The sequence below is a fragment of the Halictus rubicundus genome, unplaced genomic scaffold (assembly GCF_050948215.1).
Source record: "Halictus rubicundus isolate RS-2024b unplaced genomic scaffold, iyHalRubi1_principal scaffold0064, whole genome shotgun sequence".
Taxonomy (NCBI): domain Eukaryota; kingdom Metazoa; phylum Arthropoda; class Insecta; order Hymenoptera; family Halictidae; genus Halictus; species Halictus rubicundus.
Genome location: NW_027488605.1, coordinates 356,446 through 364,366, shown reverse-complemented (window position 1 = coordinate 364,366; position 7,921 = coordinate 356,446).

The window sequence follows — 7,921 nt, the reverse complement described above, 5'->3', positions numbered from 1 at the left end:
GGATAGGATAGGGTAGAGGATAGCATAGTAGAGATGATATTATGGGATAGAGGATAGTATAGGATAGAGGATAAGATATTATAGAGGATAGGATAGGGTAGAGTATAGGATAGGATAGAGGATATTATAGGATAGTGCATAGGATAGGATAGAGGATATGATAGGATAGAGGATATGATAGGATAGAGGATAGGATAGAGGATAGAATAGGATAGAGAATATAATAGGAAAGAGGATAGGATATGATAGAGGATAGGATAGGATTGAGGACAGGATAAAATAGAGGATAGGATAATATAGAAGATAGGATCGGATAGAGGAGAGGATAGGACAGAGGATAGGATAGGATAGAGGATAGGATAGGATAGAGAATATAATAGGAAAGAGGATAGGATATGATAGAAGATAGGATAGGATAGAGGATAGGAAAGGATACCGGATAGGATAGAGGATTGGATAGGATATAGGACAGGGTACGATAGAGGATAGGATAGGATAGAGGATAGGATAGGTTCGAGGATAGGATAGGATTGAGGATAGGATAGAGGATAGGATAGGATAGAGGACATGATAGGATAGAGGATAGGATAGGATAGAGGATAGGATACAGGATACGGTGGGGCAGAGGACAGGATAGGGTAGAGGATAGCATAGGAGAGATGATATTATGGGATAGAGGATAGTATAGGATAGAGGATATGATATTATAGAGGATAGGATAGGGTAGAGTATAGGATAGGATAGAGGATATTATAGGATAGTGGATAGGATAGGATAGAGGATATGATAGGATAGAGGATATGATAGGATAGAGTATAGGATAGGGCAGAAGATGGGATAGGATAGAGAATAGCATAGGATAGATGATATTATAGGATAGAGGATAGGATAGGATAGAGGATAGGATAGAGGATAGGACAGGATACAGGATAGGATAGGATAGAGGATAGGATAGAGGATAGGATAGAGGATAGGATAGCATAGAAGATAGGATAGGATTGACGATAGGATAGGATAGAGAATAGGATAGGATATAGGGTAGGATAGGGTAGAGGATAGGATAGGATATAGGATAGGATTGGATAGAGGAGAGGATAGGATAGTGGATAGGATAGGATAGAGGATAGGATATTATAGAGGATAGGATAGGATAGAGGATAGGATAGGATAGAGGATAGGATAGGAAAGAGGATAGGATAGGATAGAGGATAGGATACGATAGAGGATACGATACGATAGAGGATAGGATAGAGGATAGGATAGGATAGAGGATAGGATAGAGGGTAGGATAGAGGATAGGATAGACGATAGGATAGGATAGAGGATAGGATAGGATAGAGGATAGGATAGGATAGAGGATAGGATAGGATAGAGGATAGGATAGGGTAGGGGATAGGATATAATAGAGGATAGGCTAGGATAGAGGATCGGATAGAGGATAGGATAGGATAGGGGATAGGATAGGATAGAGGATAGAGGATAGGATAGGATAGAGGATAGGATAGGATAGATGATATTATAGGATAGAGGATAGGATATGATAGAGTAACCGATATTATAGAGGATAGGATAGAGGATAGGATAGGATAGAGGATAGGATAGTGGGTAGGATAGAGGATAGGATAGAGGATAGGATAGGATAGAGGATAGGATAGAGGATAGGATAGAGGATAGGATAGAGGATAGGATAGAGGATAGGATAGGACAGGATAGAGGATAGGATAGGATAGAGGATAGGATAGAATAGAGGATAGGATAGGATAGAGGAGAGTATAGAATAGAGGATAGGATAGGATAGAAGATAGGATAGGGTAGGGGATAGGATATAATAGAGGATAGGCTAGGATAGAGGATCGGATAGAGGATAGGATAGGATAGGGGATAGGATAGGATAGAGGATAGAGGATAGGATAGGATAGAGGATAGGATAGGATAGATGATATTATAGGATAGAGGATAGGATATGATAGAGTAAACGATATTATAGAGGATAGGATAGAGGATAGGATAGGATAGAGGATAGGATAGAGGATAGGATAGGATAGAGGATAGGATAGAGGATAGGATAGAGGATAGGATAGGATAGAGGATAGGACAGGATACAGGATAGGATAGGATAGACGATCGGATAGAGGATAGGATAGGATAGAGGATAGGATAGGATAGAGGAAAGGATAGAGGATAGGATAGAGGATAGGATAGGATAGAGCATATAATAGGATTGAGGAAAGGATAGGATAGAGGATAGGATAGGATAGAGGATAGGATAGGATTGAGGATCTGATAGAGGATAGGATAGGATAGAGGATCGGATAGGTAATTGGATAGGATAGAGGATAGGATAAGGTAGAGGCTAGTATAGGATAAAGGATAGGATAGGATAGAGGATAGGATAGGATAGAGGATCGGATAGAGGATAGGATAGGATATAGGATAGGATACGATAGAGGATACGATAGGATAGAGGATAGGATAGGATAGAGGATAGGATAGGATAGAGGATAGTATAGAGGATAGGATAGAGGATAGGATAGAGGATAGGATAGAGGATAGGATAGGATAGAGGATAGGATAGGAAAGAGGGTAGGATAGCATAGAGGATAGGATAGGATAGAGGATAGGATAGGATAGAGGAGAAGATAGAGGATAGGATAGGATAGGGGATAGGATAGGATAGAGGATAGGATAGGATAGAGGATCGGATATAGGATAGGATAGGATAGAGGATAGGATAGGATAGAGGATAGGATAGGATAGAGGATTGGATAGAGGATAGGATAGGATAGAGGATAGGATAGGATAGAGGATAGAGGATAGAGGATAGAGGATAGAGGATAGGATAGGATAGAGGATAGGATAGAGGATAGGATAGAGGATAGGATAGAGGATAGGATAGAGGATAGGATAGGATAGAGGATAGGATAGGAAAGAGGGTAGGATAGCATAGAGGATAGGATAGGATAGAGGATAGGATAGGATAGAGGAGAAGATAGAGGATAGGATAGGATAGGGGATAGGATAGGATAGAGGATAGGATAGGATAGAGGATCGGATATAGGATAGGATAGGATAGAGGATAGGATAGGATAGAGGATAGGATAGGATAGAGGATTGGATAGAGGATAGGATAGGATAGAGGATAGGATAGGATAGAGGATAAAGGATAGAGGATAGAGGATAGAGGATAGGATAGGATAGAGGATAGGATAGAGGATAGGTTAGGATAGGGGATAGGATAGGATAGGGGATAGTATAGGATAGAGGATAGGATAGGATAGAGGATAGGATAGGATATAGGATAGGATAGGATAGAGGATAGGATAGGATAGAGGATAGGATAGGATAGAGGATAGGATAGAGGATAGGATAGAGGATAGGATAGAGGATAGGATAGGATAGAGGATAGGACAGGATACAGGATAGGATAGGATAGACGATCGGATAGAGGATAGGATAGGATAGAGGATAGGATAGGATAGAGGAAAGGATAGAGGATAGGATAGAGGATAGGATAGGATAGAGCATATAATAGGATTGAGGAAAGGATAGGATAGAGGATAGGATAGGATAGAGGATAGGATAGGATTGAGGATACGATATTATACAGGATAGGATAGGATAGAGGACAGGATAGGATTCAGGATAGGATAGAGGATTGGATAGGATAGGGGAAATTATAGGATAGATGATAGGATAGGATAGCGGATAGGATATTATTGATGATAGAATAGGATAGAGGATAGGATAGGATTCAGGATAGGATAGGATAGAGGATAGGATAGGATAGAGGATAGGATAGGATAGAGGATAGGATAGAGGATTGGATAGGATAGAGGATAGGATGGGATTCAGGATAGGATAGGATAGAGGATAGGTTAGAATAGAGGATAGGATAGAGGATAGGATAGGATAGAGCATAGGATAGGATAGAGGATAGTATTGAGGATAGTATATGATAGGATAGGATAGAGGATACGATATTATACAGGATAGGATAGGATAGAGGATCGGATTGGATAGGATAGGATAGAGGATAGGATAGGGGATTGGATAGGATAGAGGATAGGATAGAGGATAGGATAGAGGATAGGATAGGATAGAGGATAGGATAGGATAGAGGATCGAATAGGATAGAGGATAGGATAGAGGATAGGATAGGATAGAGGATAGGATAGGATAGAGGATCGAATAGGATAGAGGATAGGATAGAGGATAGGATAGAGGATAGGATAGAGGATAGGATAGGATAAAGGATAGGATAGAGGATAGGATAGGATAGAGGATGGGATTGGATAGAGGATAGGGTAGGATAGAGGATAGGATAGGATAGAGGATAGGATAGGATAGAGGATAGGATAGAGGATAGGATAGGATAGAGGATAGGATATAGGATTGGATAGGATAGAGGATAGGAAACGATAGAGGATAGGATAGGACAGAGAATAGGATTTAGGATAGGATAGGATAGAGGATAGGATATAGGATTGGATAGGATAGAGAATAGGATAGGAAAGAGGATAGGATAGGGGATTGGATAGGATAGATGATATTATAGGAAAGAGGATAGGATATGATAGATGATACGCTATTATAGAGGATAGGTTAGGATCGAGGATCGGATAGGATAGAGGATTGCATAGGATAGAGGATAGGATAGGATAGAGGATAGGATATAGGATGGGATAGGATAGAGGATAGGATACGATAGAGGAGAGGATAGAGGATAGGATAGGATAGAGGATAGGATAGGATAGAGGACAGGATAGGATTCAGGATAGGATAGAGGATTGGATAGGATAGGGGAAATTATAGGATAGATGATAGGATAGGATAGCGGATAGGATATTATAGATGATAGAATAGGATAGAGGATAGGATAGGATTCAGGATAGGATAGGATAGAGGATAGGATAGGATAGAGGATAGGATAGGATAGAGGATAGGATAGGGGATTGGGTAGGATAGAGGACAGGAGACGATAGAGGATAGGATAGAGGATAGGATAGGATAGAGGATAGGATAGGATAGAGGATAGGATATGATAGAGGATAGGATAGGATAGAGGATAGGATAGGATAGAGGATAGGATAGGATAGAGGATAGGATGGGATAGAGGATACGATATTATACAGGATAGGATAGGATAGAGGACAGGATAGGATTCAGGATAGGATAGAGGATTGGATAGGATAGGGGAAATTATAGGATAGATGATAGGATAGGATAGCGGATAGGATATTATAGATGATAGAATAGGATAGAGGATAGGATAGGATTCAGGATAGGATAGGATAGAGGATAGGATAGGATAGAGGATAGGATAGGATAGAGGATAGGATAGGATAGAGGATAGGATAGAGGATTGGATAGGATAGAGGATAGGATGGGATTCAGGATAGGATAGGATAGAGGATAGGTTAGAATAGAGGATAGGATAGAGGATAGGATAGGATAGAGCATAGGATAGGATAGAGGATAGTATTGAGGATAGTATAGGATAGGATAGGATAGAGGATACGATATTATACAGGATAGGATAGGATAGAGGACAGGATAGGATTCAGGATAGGATAGGATAGGATAGGATAGGATAGAGGATAGGATAGGGGATTGGATAGGATAGAGGATAGGAGACGATAGAGGATAGGATAGGGGATAGGATAGAGGATAGGATAGGATAGAGGATAGTATAGAGGATAGGATATAGGATAGGATAGAGAAGAGGATAGAGGATAGGATAGAGGATATTATAGGAAAGAGTATAGGATATGATAGAGGATACGATATTGTAGAGGATAGGATAGGATAGAGGATCGGATTGGATAGGATAGGATTGAGGATAGGATAGGGGATTGGTTAGGATAGGGGATTGGATAGGATAGAGGATTGGATAGGATAGAGGATAGGAGACGATACAGGATAGGATAGGGGATTGGATAGGATAGAGGATAGGATAGGATAGAGGATAGGATAGGATAGAGGATAGAATAGGATAGAGGATAGGATAGAGGATAGGATAGGATAAAGGATAGGATAGAGGATAGGATAGGATAGAGGATGGGATTGGATAGAGGATAGGGTAGGATAGAGGATATCATAGGATAGAGGATAGGATAGGATAGAGGATAAGATAGGATAGAGGATAGGATATAGGATTGGATAGGATAGAGGATAGGATACGATAGAGGATAGGATAGGATAGAGAATATAATAGAGGATAGGATAGGATAGAGGATAGGATATAGGATTGGATAGGATAGAGAATAGGATAGGAAAGAGGATAGGATAGGGGATTGGATAGGATAGATGATATTATAGGAAAGAGGATAGGATATGATAGAGGATAGGATATAGGATGGGATAGGATAGAGGATAGGATAGGATAGAGGATAGGATAGGAAAGGGGATAGAATAGGATAGAGGATAGGATAGAGGATAGGATAGGATAAAGGATAGGATAGAGGATAGGATAGGATAGAGGATGGGATAGGATAGAGGATAGGGTAGGATAGAGGATAGGATAGGATAGAGGATAGGATAGGATAGAGGATAGGATAGAGGATAGGATATAGGATTGGATAGGATATAGGAGAGGATACGGTAGAGGATAGGATAGGATAGAGAATAGGATATAGGATAGTATAGGATAGACAATAGGACAGGATATAGGACAGGATAGGATAGAGGATAGGATAGGATAGATGATTGGATAGGATAGAGGATAGGATAGGATAGGGGATAGGGTAGGATTGAGGATATTATACGATAGAGGATTGGATAGAATAGAGGATATTATAGGATAGAGGATAGGATAGGATAGAGCATAGGATAGAGGATAGAATAGAGGATTGGATAGGATAGAAGATATTATAGGATAGACGATAGGATAGGATAGACGATAATATAGGATAGAGTATACGATAGGATTGAGGATAGGATAGCATAGAGGATAGGATAGAATAGAGGATAGGATAAGATAAGGATAGGATAGGATAGAGAATAGGATAGGATAGAGGATACAGGATACAGGATACAGGATAGGATAGAATAGAGGATAGGATAGGATAGAGGATAGGATAGGATAGAGGATAGGATAGAGAATAGGATAGGAAAGAGGATAGGATAGGGGATTGGATAGGATAGATGATATTATAGGAAAGAGGATAGGATATGATAGAGGATACGCTATTATAGAGGATAGGATAGGATCGAGGATCGGATAGGATAGAGGATTGGATAGGATAGAGGATAGGATAGGATAGAGGATAGGATAGGATAGAGGATAGGATAGAGGATAGGATAGGGGATTGGTTATGGATAGGGGATTGGATAGGATAGAGGATAGGATAGGGGATAGGATAGGATAGAGGAGAGGAGACGATAGAGGATAGGATAGGATAGAGGAGAGGATAGAGGATAGGATAGAGGATATTATAGGAAAGAGTATAGGATATGATAGAGGATACGATATGATAGAGGATAGGATAGGATAGAGGATCGGATTGGATAGGATAGGATAGAGGATAGGATAGGGGATTGGTTAGGATAGGGGATTGGATAGGATAGAGGATAGGATAGAGGATTGGATAGGATAGAGGATAGGAGACGATACAGGATAGGATAGGGGATTGGATAGGATAGAGGATAGGATAGGATAGAGGATAGGATAGGATAGAGGATAGGATAGGATAGAGAATAGGATAGAGGATAGTATAGGATAGACAATAGGACAGGATATAGGACAGGATAGGATAGAGGATAGGATAGGATAGATGATTGGATAGGATAGAGGATAGGATAGGATAGGGGATAGGGTAGGATTGAGGATATTATACGATAGAGGATTGGATAGAATAGAGGATATTATAGGATAGAGGATAGGATAGGATAGAGCATAGGAAAGAGGATAGGATAGGGGATT